Source organism: Rhea pennata, chromosome 2, assembly GCF_028389875.1.
Source record: "Rhea pennata isolate bPtePen1 chromosome 2, bPtePen1.pri, whole genome shotgun sequence".
NCBI lineage: Eukaryota > Metazoa > Chordata > Aves > Rheiformes > Rheidae > Rhea > Rhea pennata.
This window is the reverse complement of record NC_084664.1, coordinates 83006093-83025978: the sequence shown is the minus strand read 5'-3', so window position 1 is coordinate 83025978 and position 19886 is coordinate 83006093.

The following is a 19886-nucleotide window of genomic DNA, read 5'->3' as shown; positions in this document are numbered from 1 at the left end:
AAGGAAAAGAGGAAGTTGGGCTGTACCCTACTTATTTGAGTGAGCTATTGATTTTTATGGAGTTACACCAATTTACAATAGCTGAGAGTCTGCACTTTTATGTATGTCCTCAAATTTATATATGAAAGGATTTGATTAGTCTGAACAGAGATGCCATTCAACAAAATAGAGAATTTTCTTTGAGAATCAGGAATTTCTACAGCTGATATTCAGCAACTTAAAACTTTTCAAATCAAGGAGTCTATGCTCAAAAATAGTTCAGGTCCTCATGATGGCATTCCAGGGAGATAGTATGAACTTTTTGTACCATATGATATCTTTGAAATATTGAGTATTCAGTATTTCTCTGATCCACATTACTTTTCAATTTGAGTCACTAGAAACATTTGAAAGATTCAAAATTTGACAATTGCAAGGTGGTCCACTGGTGACACGACATAGCATATCCATTTTCTCTATCCTATGCATGTCATTCATCCACTTTGGGAAAGCACATGGGAATGGTAGAAACAAGAAGGCTAGACTGAAAGGGAAGAGGGGCAATAGATCCGCTTTGTGTGGAGATGAAAATGTTTAGCTACTAGGTAGCTACTACTGCCTTCAATTATATTATGTTGTGTCTTGCCATTTTGATCATCAGTTGAGTCCCTTCACACATCAGCAAAAACTTGATGAAGTTTCTGGGAACTGGGGTTGAGGAAAGCTGGTCAGAGTATACATCATTGCATAAAATTAAATAACCCCACATTCCTCAGATGAGACCAGAAATGATAACGGGGCAGCATGTCCCCTCTTCATCTCACGGACAGCTTGGTAACCAGGGTCAGAGGAAAATTGCTCCCCTGCGCACAAAGAGATTGGCAGAAGTTGTGATTCAAAATCCTTCAGTCAGGGATCCGAGTTGGATCAGCACGGAAAAAGCCACTGTACAGGAGGTCCCATACTCTTACTGCCAAACAAGAATGACTTTTCAGACTTATTTCACTCAATTTTTATATGAAGAAAACCAACCTAGAAAAAGCACTGATTATTCTGCCCCCAAAATATCCATTAGGATAGTTGTTCAGTAATACATCAGCCACTCTTAATTCAAATTCTGATTTACTCAGGCATAATTTTTGTTACAGGCGAGTCTGGTTTTGAAGGGAAATTTGATGTATTCAAGGTTAGTGAGTTTGAGAGATTCTTCCCCTCTCTCTCTTTCTCTCATATGGACATTTGATTTTTTTTTTTTCCATATTACATATATCCCCACATATATTCTGAGGATTGTTCTCCAGGTTCACTCAAAATGTGATTTACGGAATCTTTGTGGTTCCAGTATAATAGTAAATAAATTAATATTTTTTAATCCTATAGATTTTCAATTTGATATATGTCTCTCAATAATGTATACATTTGAAGGTTTTTCCTGTTTTTTTCAGCTTTAAAAATTTAAAGCTGTATTATCAGATACAGATTAAATAAAATGTTATGACTAGATGCAAGCTTTTATGGCAGTCAGAGTTATAAATATTCTGTTAAGGGCAATTCAGGCCCAGATCACTAAACTCTGCAGGATTCACATTACAGAACTGAATTCATTTAGTTCAAAAAGTAATAGGCTTCTCAGTTCCACTGAAACTGAACTTCCTGAGATATGAAAAAATGAAGTGTTCTGCTTTCTTTTGTGTACTGATGTGCTTTCAAACTAGGCAATGAACTAGAAGAGACCATCACAACACTTCAAGAAAAGCTGCTTCCCTTACATATGTGGTTAAATCAGAATTATTCTTTTGACAGCTAATGTTCAGACTAATTCTTAGGCAGCTAATTAGCTCCATTACAGTAGGATTGCTTTTGAATGTTTATGTGAGACTCCAGTCTTGAGATTTTGGCTTATGTTGCCAAACCTGCATTCACGTTGCCATCTGTTCTATGAACAAAACAGACTGGTGGTCTCTTCAGAATATGAGAGCCAGGCTCTTGTTCCGCTTACATACTCTGTCTTCACTCAATATGTGGTGCTTGTCAAAACATTTATTGCCACAAAGAGTTATTAAGATTCTTTCTTTGTGGTTATGTTTGCCTTAGGAGCCAATAGGTGTTTGAACGACAGTAGAGGCATTATATTCTGCCAACAGGGCTATTCTTATATTTCGGAGGTCTGCTTTTCTGCGGCCTTCCCTAGTCATCAATGAGCATTAGCCTGTGAAGGCAATTCAGGAACAACAATAATTACAAAGAAATGGAGTTTCTGGCTGAAATACTAGAATAAAGAGAACATTCTATCATCTGAACAGAGAGATGGACAACTCTAGCAAATGTTTCCTAAAATCCTATATGTATATAGGGTATACATGTATATATATTTACATATATATGTAGCAATTTGACAGATCATGATATTTCTGCACCTACCTCTCCCAGCATGAAATGATCACTGCTAATTTTATGAGTTTGACATGCATTAGAGCAAAATAAATATACATTCATGGCTTCATTTTCATTAGATTAGAGAGAGAACCAAATTAAAATAGGCTTTACTTCCTCTCATCCAAGAGCAAATAGTGACTTAAAGAAAACTAAAAAATTCGAGCTAATATACCATGCACAGAGAAGTCTGTTTAACTCCTTGTAAGTCTTACCATATTTTGACACAAAGTGATAAGCATGTACAAGCATAGAAATGCATATCATCACATATGTGGCAACAGAAAATTGTACTTCAGTAACGCATAACATGTATCATATTCTTTCAGCAAATAGTTTGTTATTGCCAAATGTGAAACATGTAATTCATGAAAATTTATAGACTGTAAATTCCATTACCCAGTTGAGGCAAAACTATGTTTAAAAACTTTTAATATGCTTTCTCTAACCTGACTTGTATTGACTGAACTTAGGTACTGAGTAGTTATTTCTGCTGAATCCATGAGGGTAGTAATTTTCAAGAGAGTTTGTAAGTGCTCAATAACAAGTGGGTCTTAGTATCTTATTTACTGGGTCACCTGCAGCTGGAACAGGATGAATGATTACAGCTTGAGAGGAATATACTGTAAAAGTATCTTTTGGCAAGGTATGATGCTTAAAATATACTATTATTTTGAAATATACTTACTTCTTACAGATTTCCTATTTTGTCCTGGCTCTAATTTTGCAGATAAAGAAGCAAAATAGAAACAAAAAGAGGGAGAAAAGAAGACACTCTTCCTCCTCCCAGCAACTAGAACCTTTTTTGATTTGCTTCCATTGCATTTGAGCTACACCATTTTTTTCCATGAAAAATTATGATTTTTACTATCTCTAAGCTCTAACATATGTTAAAGTTGAATTTCATATCTTCATTACAAATAGAATTTTTCAAGATAAATCTATATAGTTCTGCACAAAAGTGTAGCAAAGAATTCAATTATCGGTCATAGGATATGAAGACTTGTGCTCAAAAGCTATGGATCTCATCTCATGGTATATGCATCCAACTTGCCACTTCAGTTAACTATCTAGGAGACTGCAAACTAAATTTGAAAGCTCACCTGGGCTGATGTAAGACACATTGGCAAAACTGAGTAGGAAATCTGTCTTCCTCACTTTTCATGCTGTCTGTAAGGTGTAAAATGTGGATTCAGCTCTCCTCAGCTTGGTAGCATACTCTAAGAGATTTGCAGCCATACAGCACACTGAATTCTTCTTTTCACAGTGAAACTGGAACTTCAGATATCTTGATTTTCCTCATTCTTTCCTCTCTTCTGCGATGATACTAATTAGCTACTACTCTGAGCAATATGCAGCCACCTCAATAAGTTTGTAAGTTTTTCGGCATTTCATCAGCAGGCCTCATAAAAATTCATTTCTATAGATTTCTGTAGCATTTTTAATATAAATTTAATTCAATATTCATTCATATTTTACTAGAGAGGGAGTACATTCCATCATTTTTAAATGAGCATCGCTAAAGGTGAAATTGTAAGAAGTTCCATATTTACACCTTGAAATAAGGAGTTATTTCTGCTTACAGATCACTAGAGAGGATGTGAAATATGATAAGGCTTCCTAGATGTAAGAATAAACCACAAATATCTTCATTCGCGTATTCAAAAACAGATCTTTATTCTACCTCTGCTGAAAACTAGAGATGATAGGGTTTTTTTTTTATTATTACTTTTTTTCTTAAAAGTAGTTATAGTGATTTTCAAATCTACAGTATGCCTTTTTCTCTAGAGATTTTCATTTTAGTGATAACAACCTTTTCCACCCATAAAAAATTTATAGAAGAGCCTCAGACAGCTCTAATGAAAACTGTTTATTAAACTGGCATAGGCATCAGCATAGATCAGAAAATAACAAAAGATCTGATTTCAGGCAACTACCTCCAGTTCAACGTTCGGCAGCTGCAATTTCATGTTTCAGAACTATCCTACGCTACTGTCACCAGCACAATGTTTCAAAAAACATTTAGGAAAAAAACATAGAACAAAAGAAATTCTCTGAAGAATTCAAAAAGGATTTTCAAAACATTCAGAAATATTCAGAACAAAAATGTTTCAAGCTGCATGCTATTATTAAAAATAACAAAATTCACTTATGCATTCGTTATTCAACTTTTAGAGAGGAGAGTTGCAATTCCTTCTCATCATTAGTAAGTGCTTGAGTTAGGAATGTCTCTCTGTCCTGGGGTGAACACCATCTTCTGAACCATTTCAGCATTTTTTTATCCTTGTAATCCTCCAGAAAAAGACTAACGGATATAATTCCTTTAAGGGGATGAAATCAGAGCAGACTTGCTACCTGAACTGTTTCAGCAGTGGGAATTGTCTTTCATTTCATTATTTTGTCCAGCAACCAGGAAAAACAAGCACTAGTGAGCCACTGAGACACAGGCACAGATTTTACTCATTAAGACCCGAATGTCCCTCTAGAAGTCCTTCATCTGTCTGTTGCCTATGGCCAGGGCCATCAGTGATAACAATCCTATATTAGGCATTTTAATTAAGAACCCAAAGTTAATCTCATTTAATGTCTTGTGTAACGCTGACCACGTTGCTGATGCTTCATAAATAACAACAACAAAAAGACAAAAAAAACACTGGCAATTGATGCAACAGATGTATATTCAGATATCACAAGCCTCAAAGATGGTGGATGACGCCCCATATTAACTCAAGTCAATCTACTAGCTGATTGCAGCAGACCTACCTTCACCTACAGCTGCACCTTCCAACCCTTTACTTTCTTTTTCTCCAGTGTTCACTGGAGACTGAATTAAGGTTTTTCAGGAAAAATGATCAATCCCTTCATCTTCCTCCCTGAAAAGAGCAAACAAAGTACACATAACTGGTTTTTATTTGTTTTTCTCATATGCATTCAGGACATTGCAAGTCCAGCCTCAGTTGTCACAAAGCAATTGTGTTTTTGTATACATGCTTTTTTCCTGTGTGCTTTCTCTTTTTTTGTATTATGTATTTCAAATGATGAATGTATGTTTTCTTTAAATGACCAGTGACAAAAAAAAAAAAAAAAAAAAAAAAAAGGAGCAATTCAGAATCATTTGATTACTGTGACTTTGAAGCTCAGCTATTTTCTATACTCTTTCAGACTTAGCAGGGTTTAGTGTACTAGCCAGACTATTGCCAGGAACTAATCTGAATTGCACTCTGTGGTCCTGTACCAAGTGTTAAACATCCAGCCTGCTGATCTGGCAGAGTTGTGAACTCCTCCCGTGACCTATTGCTATGGGTAGCCAGCAGGGTTCCTGCCTTTCAGGATGGTTGAGCTATTCCAGTTCGTCAGTCTATAAAAACATTCCTGTAAAGGTGCATTTTCCTCTCTAAGGGTGTTGGCTGGTTTCATTATGTGCTCTAAGATTTAAATAGCTCTCTCTGAAATGTGTGCTCCTTCACTCAAAAGAAAGACTTTAAAGTATTTTTTTCTGTCCTACTATTTAGTGTCCCTTTGTGTGTTGGCTGAAATAGAACATTTCTCCTATTAAGGTAGACACTAATGGTGAGGTTTCATCCCCTGTGTGCCATGCTGTGTACCCCAAAAATGTTATCACACACAAGCAAGCATAAAATACGTAAGCAAAAATATCAATCATAAGATAATTATTCAACCACATCAAGAGAGATGAAACAAAAAGTATTCTATTTGCAATTTTCAGATTGCAATGTAGTTACCAGTCTTTTGTGGGATTGCTGCCTTTTACGCCTGCAATTATTTTATACGTGTCAATATATGCCTACTGCATAGGTAATAGAAAAAAAGACTATAGAGTTCTGTCATGTTCAGAGAATGTGACAACAAATTAGAAATCTGACATCTTTGTGAAGGAAAGGAAAAGGGGAAATATATCACAAGCAAGCTGTTACCATATTACAAGCATTTTGGGGAGTTATTTCTTTTTAAGGAAGGAGTAGAAGATAAAATAGGAGGTGAGTGGTTTGCAGGTCTATGAATAATTAAAAAATGTTCACACATCAGGCAACCAGTGAAAAATGGTTTGGGGGAAGAGGGTCGTGATTTTGCATATGTGAATGAGTATGAGGGAACAGCAAGTAGTTCCATGTCAAATTTCATGTGAAAAGAGTGCTATTTTTGCATTTGGCTAGACTATGATCATGACAGACTGTTTCTGACTGTCTGAAAACAATTGAGTCCCAAGTCTGCTTTTTCAAATGACAGTCTGAATAAGAGACATAAGTCATCAAACCTAGTTCTACATTCACTAGATTTAATTCATGAGAAGAATAATTCAGAATACTCTTTCAGAGCACCCAGTTGCTCATTATAGTATATTCTAATTGCTTGGGCAGGAATTAGTACAGACCATCATGAAGCAGAAACCTTTCTAAATTTTAAGTGGGCTAAGCATCCTAACAAGTAAGAGGTCCAACCAACCCAGCACCAGCTATACAATTCATTGCTGTCAACAGTAGGAAAAAAATGGCTAATGTTATAGCTATGTATGAAATAATCACAGTTTCTGAGGATAGTAAACACAAGAATGGTTGGTAATCAGGTTCCAGCTGAACACACAAAACAGAATATTTCTGTTTTGCTGACTATGATATAGTCATCTATTTGCAGGTTATACACTTTCCTGTAATTCCTTCATTGCACTTGCTTATTAGCTGTGTCATTCTTTTATTTATATTACAAGCCAGGGAAGAAGATTACATCAATTATTAAGGTAGAGTAAATTTAAATTTTATACTCTACTTTTTTTCATCAAATAGAAAAATGTCTTTCTTGGTAAATTATTGACCAGCCTATCAGCCACACAAAATTAAGATATGAGGCACACAGAGTTAAGGTTCCTGTTGTGTATGACAGCATTTGCAACACACAAGCTACAAAACAGGCTGAGTGAGACTGAGTTAGTGAGACTGAGTTTAGTGAGATTGAGTTAAATCTACCAACTTTATGATTGTTCTCTACAGGTAGCATAGATATGCTAGCTACATTTTTAAGGTACAGTTTAGTTTTCTCTGAGTCTGCTGAGGGTGTCTTTGACCACCATTATGGCTTTAGGCTTGCTTAATATATGCTAAATTGATTATTGCCCCAAGTAGCCATTCTGCTCCTTTGCTACTGGTCAGATTAAAACGGTGCGCATCTCTCATTCATGGGAACTACCTGTAGGCTGGAAAGTCAGTGGTAGCTATTGTTGTCATCTCTTTCTTCTTTAGTGAAAGGAAGAGAAAGTACCGTAACACCTTGAAAAAAATAGTTTAAGTACTAGAAGGGATCTCAAATTGTTAATTTCTGTTTCCAAACAATTAGTGAGTCAGCTATTGTCAAGAAAGGCTGTTTTTCTTCTGTTGGATGGTTTTGGGTGTGTGTGTGTGCCTTTTGCCTCTCTTTTTCTTACTCTCTTTTTTTTCAAAAGCAACACCCTTTCTCTGGGTAATTAACAGGACAGGAAAATCCTGTTTGTGTTCAATAAATGGTTCTTTTTAGCTCTTATGCCAGGATTTGATTTTGTTACTTAATTTACGTTATGCTTGGAGTGTCTGATCCAGCTATACAAACAGCTGCGCTTTGATGCATACAGCTGAATTAGTATGTGATAGGAACGTAGCTTTAGCAATGTCCATAAATAGAAATGGATAAGAGTTTACTTAAATCCTTTCTGTATTCCATCCCTGTTGAGTAATACCTGTAAAAGAACAATAATAGAGTATTTAGGAAAGATAAAAGACATAATTTCTTTAGGTATCCTGTTTTCGTCTTTTTGGGGGCGGGAGGGGAAGCACCTTTTTATGTAAAAGAGAAACTCCAGAGGATAAATACAGGGCTTTCTTCTGGTTTTGTTTTGTGGGAGCTCTGTGTGCGTCTTTAAAACAGCAACTCACACTTCCAAATGTTTTGGAGGTGTGAGGGAAAGTGGAGATATAACATGAATCATTAAGTATTCATTAATCTGGCCACCTGGCTGGCTAATCTGCATTCGGTACAACCTCCCTCTAGCTTCATACTACGTAAGCTTTATGGCATTTCGTGCTGGTTGACTTTTATATTCAAGATCTGTCTTTTATAGAAGGAAAGCTAATTTTTTTTTGGGGGGGGGGGTCTCTTATGCACATCCTCATGCACTTCTAAAACTTGCTTTGACATTAACCTGCTATGCTTTCACAAGATGCTGCAAGCTTAGACCACATACAATATTTCGCAAGCTTGTCTGAGCTAAAATACACATCAGTGTTTTTTTCGTTTCCAGATCCTTCAGCTATCTTAAAGTTTTTTATGGTGTCTGTATCAAGTTTTCTGTAACACCACAGGCTTAGAAGGGCTTTTATACTATTATCTGTGCCATTTCACTTTTTTAGAGCTTTCAAATCATTTAATTTTTTTATTGAGTGTATATTCTAGAAAAATGGCAGGGGGGAATAAAACAAAGCATTTTTTCCATGTTTCTCCTGCAATCAAGTTCTTGGGAATAGTTTGATGAATAGCGTGCTTTCATATATTCGTATGTGAATAGGATTGTAACACTTCCAAAATAAGAAATATTAAACCCTGCTGGTGCTTATAAATTTGCAGCGCATCTGCACATAGTTAAATCAGCTGCACCCTCGACTATGCTGTTGTACTGTGCGATGTTGCATAATCGGGATACGATGCTGCTACAGACCTTTAGGCCTTTCTTTACAGTTGCTGCTGAATAACTGCATTCAGTAGTCTGTATTCCACTTCAGGGAATACTGCAGGCATGTCTTCCTGCAGGCTCTGCAGCCCCATTAAAACACTTGAATCTTTCTTCCATGTAATGTGGGCTTTAGCAGGCAGTGTATGTATACATGAAGTGATAAGCACTGTACTAAACAGAGAAAATTTATAGAGCTGCTGTTTTGTTATCATGAATATGACCAGTTTTGAAAGAGGGCTCTAGGAAGTGTCTTGTTTCTCTGATAAAGTATCATTGAAATTTATAAACCTTGCGCAGGATTAGAGAAGGCTAACTAGAGCGATGAGCGATGTAACACGGCAGTACTGTCTCCACTTCTGTTCAATCATCAGTTTGGGTAAGGCTGCCAACCATGAAGAAACCTTTAGGATCAATCTCGCAATGACTGTGTCATGTATCAACTTGCCCATTATGGATTTGACTGAGACCACAGACCATTTCATACACCGCTGGCTGGCTAAATGCCATCAGACGTTAATGACAGATATTCTCCCTGCTTGTAACAAACTGTAATCCCTGCAGAAGAAGGAAGGATCCTGTGTTCTTATTCATTCAGCTTCGCTCAGATTAGTGCACTATGATACAAGGGATTTGGGGTGGGGAATAGACTCTACTCTTATACAGACTTTTTTAATCCTTGAATCAATCAGAAGAAATTAAGGAATTTACTAATTTGGAAAGATACTAGGGAAGAGACAATTGTACTTAATATTTTGGGCTTGACTTTTTTTTCCCCTCCAATCTCTTATTCGCCACACCTTAAACAGAATAGTATAAGAGCAATTTGGGAACACAGAATTGAATATTCTATTAAAAAAAGGACTCAAGTGTTGATCCTGAGTAAGCAAAATATTTTGCTGATGTTTACTAGTCTATCATGCTCTGATATGTGCATATTTTGGACCACTAAACTTAATGTTTCATTGGCTTATACATAAAACATAAACATTACAAAAAAGTTCATTGTTTCCTAGTAAAATCAGTAAGATTTTTAAGAAACAGTGAAGAATCTGGTCACAAACATAGAAGAAAAGAAATACCAACTTGTTTAACAGTCCCATAATACAAAACAGAGGAAATAGTGAGAAGTGTGAGAGTGGACTGCTTACTTTCAGCTCAGGGGGGCCTGTAGGTTGTGGGTCAATTCACTGCATTTTACGTTGACTCTCATTTACCTATGTGTAAATCTTGTTACTTACTTTATGCTTACAGGCATTTCAGTTCAGTTAGAATGTAGCAGAATGGAGATCACTTGAAATCGTAGTTTATGTATAAAGCATGATCATTATAATCACAGTTAAAGTGGGTTTCTTCGGTGACACTGTTTTTTAAAGAAAAAAGTTTTCCAAAGGCATAGTAGCTGGTTTCTTGATAAATATGTTACTATTCTAGTCTTTACTGTAATACATACATACATATATATATACATATATATATATACACACACACATATACACACACACACATACATATATACATATAATATAGTTATCCTTTAAAAGGGAGCTTTCTTAATAATAGGAGACTTTGCTACCTGGCACATGTTTGTACTGCAACATCAAGTGCTGTTAACTCATATTGGCTAACCAAGTTAGCTATGGACTCTGAGCTGCAAAAGTCAACTAGACATTAACTATGTCTAATTTAAGTTAAAGCCTGCTGAGGCTTTCTTCCTCCTGTAGAAAATAAATAAATAAATAAATAAATAAAACCCTGATGGTTGACACTCAAGTTCATTAATCGAATCCTAGTTATTGACGACAACAGCAAGGATGATCAGAGATTTTCAATGTCTTTTCTATGAGGTAAGGTTAAATAACTAACTAAGTCTTCAATTTTAGAAAGAGAAAAATGCTGAAGGCCTATAAAATCATGAAAAACATAGTCCATAGCACATAAAACATTTTCTACCATTTTTTTTCTGTTGTGTGATAAAAGGATGAGAGGGATCAAAAGTAATCAAACAGGAGGTGTAAAACAAAGAAGCCTCTGTTCTGCAGAGTACAGTTAAATTTTGGGATCTCATTGATTGTTGTAGAGGCACAAAGTATAAATATCTTCACGGTGCACTTCTTAATATTTTGTAGTAGACAGGTTACGTTTTTACCTGCCATCACGTTGCTCAGTCCCTTTGGGTTTCTCTCAAATCGCTAATGTTTGGCAATGGAAACAATGTGGTGTCGCTGGGAAATGTTATCCACTTCATAGCTATTTCCCCTTCCAAATCATTAGCTGCATACACCTTTGAGATTTTCTACTTAAAAATGGCTGTGGCTGTTCTGAGGAATAACTTTTAAACTTTATTTCTGGTTGCTTAATTAATTTCTAAACCAGCCTATTTGTCCCTTAGAGAATTACCTAGTACACAGCTGGTGACATAAAGCTAAAATATATCATATGTGCAGTTTTTCAAAAAAAAAAATAATACTCCTTTATGGAAAAATCTAATTATTATTTTTGAAAACTGAAGTTAATTAAGCCCACCTTCATCTACTTGCCCTCCTTTCTCTGTGTGTTTTAAAAGAATGACTTGGGCTAAAGGAGCAAGGATATTTTTTTTCTTCTTTCCTCCTCTTATGGGAGCCATGCTGGCTTGAGCCTATCAAGTTGTATTTATCCAACTGTTCTGCTATTCTGTCTTTAATTAGATTCTCCATCAGTTTACTCAGTAATAGACTGAATCTCACCAGGCTGTAAATTCTGGGCTCTTCCTTAGCAGCATTATTTAAAAACAGGCATAGCGTTATTATTTTTTCTCACTATTCAACAGTGGTTTGAGTGTTTCTGTAAAGACATGCTGCAGATTTCTTTTCAGCATTCTTTTCTGATGTTTGATTCTGCAATCCTTTCTCAACCTATTCCTAACCAGTCCTTAACTCTCTTCCTGTAGAACAAACTCTTTTGTAGTATATCTAGTCATTGGTTCTAAACTAGTGTTTTGAAGACCATGGTGGGAATCCATAAGGGATACTTCAGGAAATCAGTCCTGTTGGCAGGAGTTTGAAATTCACAACGAAAGTGTTATATCGTAGAAACATTATGGATATATAGTCTGAAAATAAAATAAAATAAAATAAAATAAAAAGCTCGAAGTCACTGTCCTCAGCAATTGCTCTCCTTTCGTGGTCCTTGCACTTTACAGATAATTATATGCTTACAGGATGCATCCATTTGGAAACCTAAATGCAGTGTGTATATAGTCAAATAAAGATGACATGGTGGGTAATTAAGTGCAAGACCAAAATATTAACATCTTAATACAAAAAGAGCTATGTAAATGATCTGATTTACTTAACTGCTTTAGTTATAAATAGCTTCATTCATGTCTATAGTACAAAAATGTACTTCAGTTTAACTCAAAAGGACTTCTACCCTTGCTACTAATTACATACAAAATTATTTTAAACTAATTTTGACAAATTAAATTCTGAAGCAACATTTCTTGCTGGAACAGTTCCGACTCTTTTTTGCAGAATTAGTATTTCAACTTGGTTTCAGCTGAAAGAGTTCACATGGATTTCCCTCAAATAGCTTTTCACTGCAAATGCATTTAAAAAGTTAACATTCTCACAACAGTTTTGCTGGAAATAATGTCTTTAAGTTAATGTTTTTCTTCAGATCTTAGACTTTGTCTCAACTATATGTAATCTAGTTTCGTTATATATAGAGAAAGATATTAATACAATATTTTAATAGTTCCTCAGTACTGTGAGAAATTACCTACAGCCAAAGGCAAATCACATATTAGGGGTGACTCACTGTACCTAAATCCTGATCAGCACTCATATATTTTAGGATTTGTGGACACACACAAAAGCATCGTGCTAGATCAGACTGATTATACTCCTTCAGTCCTAGAGAAAAAGGATGGTCTTCAGGTTGTAGTAGTGGCCTGGATCTAATTGTCCAATTTAACATTATTCCCTGTTCCCTACCCTCTGAGTAACCTTGGTCATGTTTATTAATAAGATATTTTGGAAGAAAGAATAGCACTTCCTTATTTCACAGGTTTGGTTGTCTCTTGAACTCTGCCTGTGTTACGGCTTTTTGACACCAGTTCTGTTGACTGCCAGCAACTGAAGAAAGGGCTCTGGCTTGCTGTGCCGAGCTTCTGCTTGTTCTGAGTTTTTGCCTTGGTTTATTTATTTTATTCAAGGTTTTTCTGACTTGTAGGTCTATGTTTTAGAAACAATTCATACTGCAATTATACATCTTTAGATTCAAGGTCTCTTAAAACAGTATTTTTCCTCTTAAGGTGATATAGCCATATTCCTTTCTTACAAAAGCATTTTAGAAATAAAGAGCTTGCATCAAATTGTGATCAGAGAAGTAGAAACCTAGATGTAGCTTAATGAGTAAATGAAGAGTTGGATAATGGTGATCCCTTGTAAGAGATTTTAGTGAGCAAATGTTTTTCAGTCATCTCATGATCATGGAAGAACAGTAATTTGTGCTGCTCAGATGTTCTGGCAAGGTAATTTATTGTATTTTATGTTTTCTTACTGTAGACTGAATAATCACACTGTGCCCATGCAGCAACTGGCAACACCTGGAGCCTGCTATAGTCGGATTTTAAATGTTCATCTCAAACTGAGTGGATGGAAAGTGTGTGCTTCGTACTGCTGACATGCAAAAACATGTAAGAGGCTGTGGATGTGACTTAGGATTTTACTGAAAGGTTAAATTTTGTAAGCACTTTTCAGAGAATCTTTATAGTGATATCTGAAAAATGGGTAGCTCTAGGTAGGGGTCTAAAAGCTGCAATTGGTCACCTTGAGAAAAAGCTGGTCTGCTGCCAGAGTGTGAATGCTTGGGTGCTATGGATGGAAGGAGTGGCACTTCTTTCCCATGAAGACTGTATCATGTATGAAGCTAAATATTACCTCTTTTCTGAAAAGATGCTGTCCTGGGCTAGAATTGTACCATGTCTTTAATGGGTAATCTTTATTCTGAGCATAAATTTGTGGGGATTTTATTTTTTTTATTACTAAACATTGTTTTGTTTTTATGCAAGTATGATTTTTATATATGTACATAGTGTGGGGGAAAATCAGGAGATGGTGCTGTTTAAATGAAGGGTTGACATTCTTTGTGAACGTTTATCTGAAACACAAAACACTAAAGAGAATGCAGTTAGAATGATACATTAAACCTTTACTTTTTTTTTTTTAATTCAAAACACTGCCACTTCCCGCTCAATAACATGTAAATGTGTTTATACATATATTCATATGCATGCTATATTCATACAAGCATACACCCTTGGAAGAAGTTGTACTGTGTAACTACACTTGCTGAGCAGAAAAGCAATTCTTGCATATTAATATATCTTCTCTCTCCCTTTCTGCCCCCCACCTCTACATACAGCTATGTGCATTAAGATGTGCCTTTGGTCAGACAAAATGTTTGTGCTCTAAGCTCTAATTGAGCCTTAGGTTCCAAATACACTCTTTAAATCTCTCATTGGTCTCTCCATAAACTGCTATTTTTAAATGTTCTTTAGGATCTTTGAGTCCTAAAGAGAGATTTTTCTGAAGAGATGTAGTTAGATTTATGATCTCTATTGGTATATTATTTGACTCCCCAGAAACAAGTAATTATCAGACCACAGTGTCCATCCTCAAACTAATCAATACATTTTTAGCAGATTTGATCTCTGCAACCATGGTGATATAGCTATGACTGACTGATTTCTCAAACTGTTCATTACCCCCCCCCCCCCCAGTGGTCAATAGATAGCTAAACGTCCTCAGTTAAGAAAGGAATCAGCTATTAATGAGACTTTTTTCACATAGTAAAATGCATCTGAGATGTGAAGCTCAGTTCTCCCTTCCACATCTGATTCTCATCATTATAATGAAAAAAAGAATACCCTCTACCAAGTTTCAAATATTTTTTGTTGTCAGAATTTAATTAGGGATTTAAATTCAAAATTTGTCAAATGAGGTACAATTACATGATAAAGCATTTCATAGGTTCAGTTTTTGCAGTGGCTCTTATAGGCTTTGGTTTATATGTCATCCCAGCACTTGGCTTCTAGGGTTACCTTCCTCTAGTGGAAGAGAGTAAGTATCAGCTGTTGGTAACACCGATGTTTGTTTGATGGTGTTTATTGATATCCAGAAGTATAGAAATTGCCCAACTGTTGGTAGTTCTAGATATGGTCAACCCCTTGGTCATTACAGAATGAAGGGACAGAGATATATTTGCTTCAGTATTTTTATAGATCCTTTCCCATAGGGTTTGAAGTGGAAGCTGTTTCCAGGACTCTTCCTGGAAAGTGGAGTGCTGCTAAAATAGTAATTTCCAAAACCTTCCTGGAACCAATTCTGTACCCTATGATTTGTCTCTAAGAAGACATAATCTGCTTTATGTGATGGGTATGATGGTAATGAGTTAGGGACATCAAAAATTTATAACAATTCACATTAATCTGTTTAAGTAAAATACTTCACATCAGCTCTGTTATTTCTAAGTTCTCCTTGTACAAAATTCTCTTATGACTGCCCAGTGACTGGCATAAGCAAAACCCTGAATATGAAGGAGGATTTGCAGGTACTACTGCCACAGAAATGATTGTTTCCTATATGTAGCATTATAATCTCAGAGGTGCTAATTGTCATTGTAGAATCCTCCTAATTATACTAGGGAAAAAAAAAAATCCTCTACCTACAAGAGTATTCAATATCAGACTACCTGAAAACCCGTGAAGGACAACTTTTCATTTTGTGACAATAAAATAAAGCCAAATGAGATTTAGACTCCTAGAGATGAATCACTTTTTCTTTTTCTTTTTTTTTTTTTTTTTTTTTTTTTTATTGATGAAAGCAGAAATACATGTTGAAACTTGACCAGTAAACGTGCATGTTGAGTCAAAAGAAGTACTTTGCTGCATTGACTGTGGTCAGAGAGACACGGGAAGTTGCAGTGGGAGAAATATCTAATATTCTGGCTTTACTAAGAGTTTTATTATTGTGAATGATTTTAGTGTAGCATCTCAATAGCTTGATAGGATTTGCTGAAGCACTCTTTTTTTTAAAAAAAAAAAGGAGGAAAAACAACAAAAGCAAAGTTATGCATGCAGACCGTCAGGATCCTGTGCTTTGGGAAAACGTAAACAATCGCTGTGCAGAGTTTGAGGTGGAAAAAAGCAAAAGCTGTTTAATAGGATTACTACAACTATCACAGTGTGATTTGATTGTATTGCTATGTCTGTGTCCCATTTTTCCAATAAATCATAATAACTAGCTGACAATGCAAATATCACAGCATGCTGCCTGGGCATTATTCTAATGACTTTAACTTGCAGTTGCACTGTTCAATCTCAAACAATTCCTGTTCCTGCCAATGCTCTCAGCATTATGAGAGATATTGAGATTGCAGTGACCGTAATTCTGGTGCTTACAGGGTGCATTTGTTACCTTTCGGGACTCTTGGGAGTAAATTATTAATATGAAAAAATGAAAAAATGTTCTTACAATCTTCTTTTGCAGAATATGTATAAATAGATTTAATAATCCTTATATGAAGTCTTGGTTTTAAACCTTGCACAAAAAATTAAAAATATTAAACTAATATGCAAGCACGTAACCTGTGTATGTTGTAAATAATGTGTCTAGAACATTATTTCTGTAAAGGCAAAAACATTAAGTCATTTCCCCTCCTACCCCCCCCACATAAATAAAAACTTCTTTCTCTGGAAATTTTTATATGACTATAGCTTAAAAATCTATATTTGTGTCTCTTCACAATAGTGATGCTTGTGTAATAAATCATGGTGCTCTTTTCTGACTGTTTATTCTTCTAGTACTTGCTGAAAGTCTGTTGTAATCTCTGGTGTGATGATAGTACAGAGACTTTGACTCCAATATAAAGCTTGGAAATATGTGCTAAATTTGTAAAAAATTCAATAGAGAAAGATTGAAGCAAACAAATGTTTACATTGGCTTTTTTATATCATCATACTTTTATATTATCCCTCTTTTCTCTTGAGGTCTAGCTTAAAGTTTAACAAGAGTGAGTATCTGTTTGAAGTTGTCACAGCATTATCTTATAGGGCCACCAGTGTTAAGGCCCCACCACTGTTTCTAGCATCTTTGCCTATTGTGAGAATCTTAGACTTCAGGCACAAAAGCTAGCTCCTGTTTGCAGTGTGCTCATATTTTTTGTGGTCGCTTCTGTTAATGTTAGTTATCGTTATTGATAACATAAACTTCAGGCTTTCCATAATAGTTCATCCTTTTAGACTTATTCCCTTTGGAGTCTTGAGTGCTTCATCAATATTCATTACATAACATATTAGCTGGGGACCCAGCTTAAGCACCTGGGCTCAATTCCCTCCTCTGCCATAAATTTCTCATGTGGCCCTGGGTAAGTCATTTAGCTCTCCTATTTCTCAATTTCTCCTTTATTCAGTAGAGAGAATATTATTTACTGGTTTTGCTAGTGAGAGAATACTCACTGTAACTGTGGAAATAAATTCATTCTGGATTCTGAAATGCTCAGTAAGTGTAGGATAGATCGGTATACCTGAGATATAGACGTTTGAAGAAATAGTTGTGTCCCTCAGTGCAGCAAATCAGGAAGTCTTTTAACTGCTGTGTCCCAGATCATATTGGGACACGTGGAACGTTTTCCAGTGAATTATAGGATCTCTTGTTGTTTGTAAATAGCTATTTTATATAGAGCATACACTTTGGAGTGGAGGACAAACAAAAGCTTTAGGAAATAATGGAAGCGAAATAATAGGAAACTGCTCAAGTCAGTCACTACATTACACATCATTACAATGATGTGGTCTGCTGTAGATGTATCTCTTTGCAGAAGAGGAAAAGGGACAATTATTTGTTTTACTGAAGTGCAGGTAAACAACTGTGGTGGGATTTTCTCTCTTCCTGTTCTCAATATATATTCTTACTGAGATACAAATAAAATTTGAAAAATCTAGAAAGAGCAAATGATTCTCAATCAAAATACACAAAGACTCTCAATAAAGCAAACAGTTTGAAGGGAAAAAATAGTGGAAAAGCAACATAGTAAGAAGTCTCCGTGCTTCAAGCCTTATCTCAAAAGCAGTGCATATAGAAAGCCCTATTTTTAAAAAGTGTAATAGGCACAACTGAAACATTTCAGATAAATGTTTTATTGGATGAGTCTGCATTCCAGCAGTGTATGCTGGCAGCAGGGGTTGTGACTGAACTACAGCAGATGCCAAAATTCGGTTAACTATGTTTCAGACTCGCTGGGCTGGCCTATAATTACCTCCTGTGAAAGAGGAAATTGCCATGCCTAGTAACACTGGAAGCAGTGTCAGCAAGAATTTGTGCCTTGGACACAGCAGAAAATCCAACAGTCTCCTCTACAGACAGCTTCTGCTGCTGCTCGCTGATAACATAGTGTGCAGCCTCTTAGAAGGGCAGGCAGGATGCTGTCCTTCAGCAGGAGCATGGAAATACATTACTACTTAAGCATAGATGGCTTCCAAATAGTCAGTGATAGCTTTCTGTGCTACCTGTCTTCCTTCTATCCTCAAGACATGCATTTTTCAACCTAAAAGTCATCTGAAGGAAGTCTCTGCCCTTGGGACAGCCTTGAAAGCAGTTGGAGGCACTTTCAATAATTCACTATTAGTTGTTCTTTAGCTGCATGCTGAGGTGATGTCCGTAGCAGTAAATGAAACAGTGCCTGGGAAATCTCCTCAGCTCTAGAAAAAAAGTGGTCTGTACTGGAAAAGATATCCACTAGCATTTAAGGCTGTGCTCACTAGTGTTTATCCAGCATGTTCTTCATCATAGTTCAGCAGCAAAAATGTTTCAGGGACTGTTCTCAGGTAAAATAAGCATTTTTTCTGTCACTGTTCTGTTATGGAGCCTAAGAAGTTATTTAAAAGGATACATGTCACTTGACTGTGGCCTGAGCTCCTGGGAATGTTCCCAGTTCTGCCTAATTTACTATTATAACATAGGAATCCTTGTTCCCCACCCTACTTAGCAGAGGTAGAAGGGGAAGGTGCCCTCATTACTGCTCGATAGCCTAAAACTTTAATCTCTTGTGGCTGTGACTAGAAATAGCCAGGAACATCTTGCTCCTTCCCTGTAGCTCTAATTGTATGTGGCCTTTCTGCTGACATGAGTATCTACATCAGTAGGGATAGAGAGTTCTTGCATCTATAGTGTGTTATTCAATAGGTAATACTGGACCTGTTCACATCCTGTTTACAATATGCATATGATACATTATGATGCACAGTAAAAAACTTAAATTTTAATGAATACACTGTCTCATAGTCCTTCATGCATGAGTAGAGTGCTCTATGCATCACATCCTAATTATTACTTGATTTGGAGTAGGCAGTAGTATCTGAAATGTTTCAGAGTGATCCCTGAGAAGATCTAAGTATTTTCAGTTAGAATTAAATTTTTGGAAATGAAATTAAAGAGTAGGAAATTGCCATGGCTAGATGAAAGTTCAGATTTTGCTTCAGAACCCTCAAGGCTATTAATATTTTTAGGAAATTGCAGTAAAGTCTTCAAGTCTCTCTCTCTCTTTTTTTTTTTTTTTTTTTTGTATTGGGCAGTGTTGTTGACGCACACAATAAAAGGTAGCTTGTATAACCTAGAACTCTTTGTTTGCCAGTTCAAACTAAATTAACAACTATTTCTTCTAAGTCCTCATCTCTTGAGCTACCCACTATATTGGGTTTTCTCAAGTGAGGAAAATA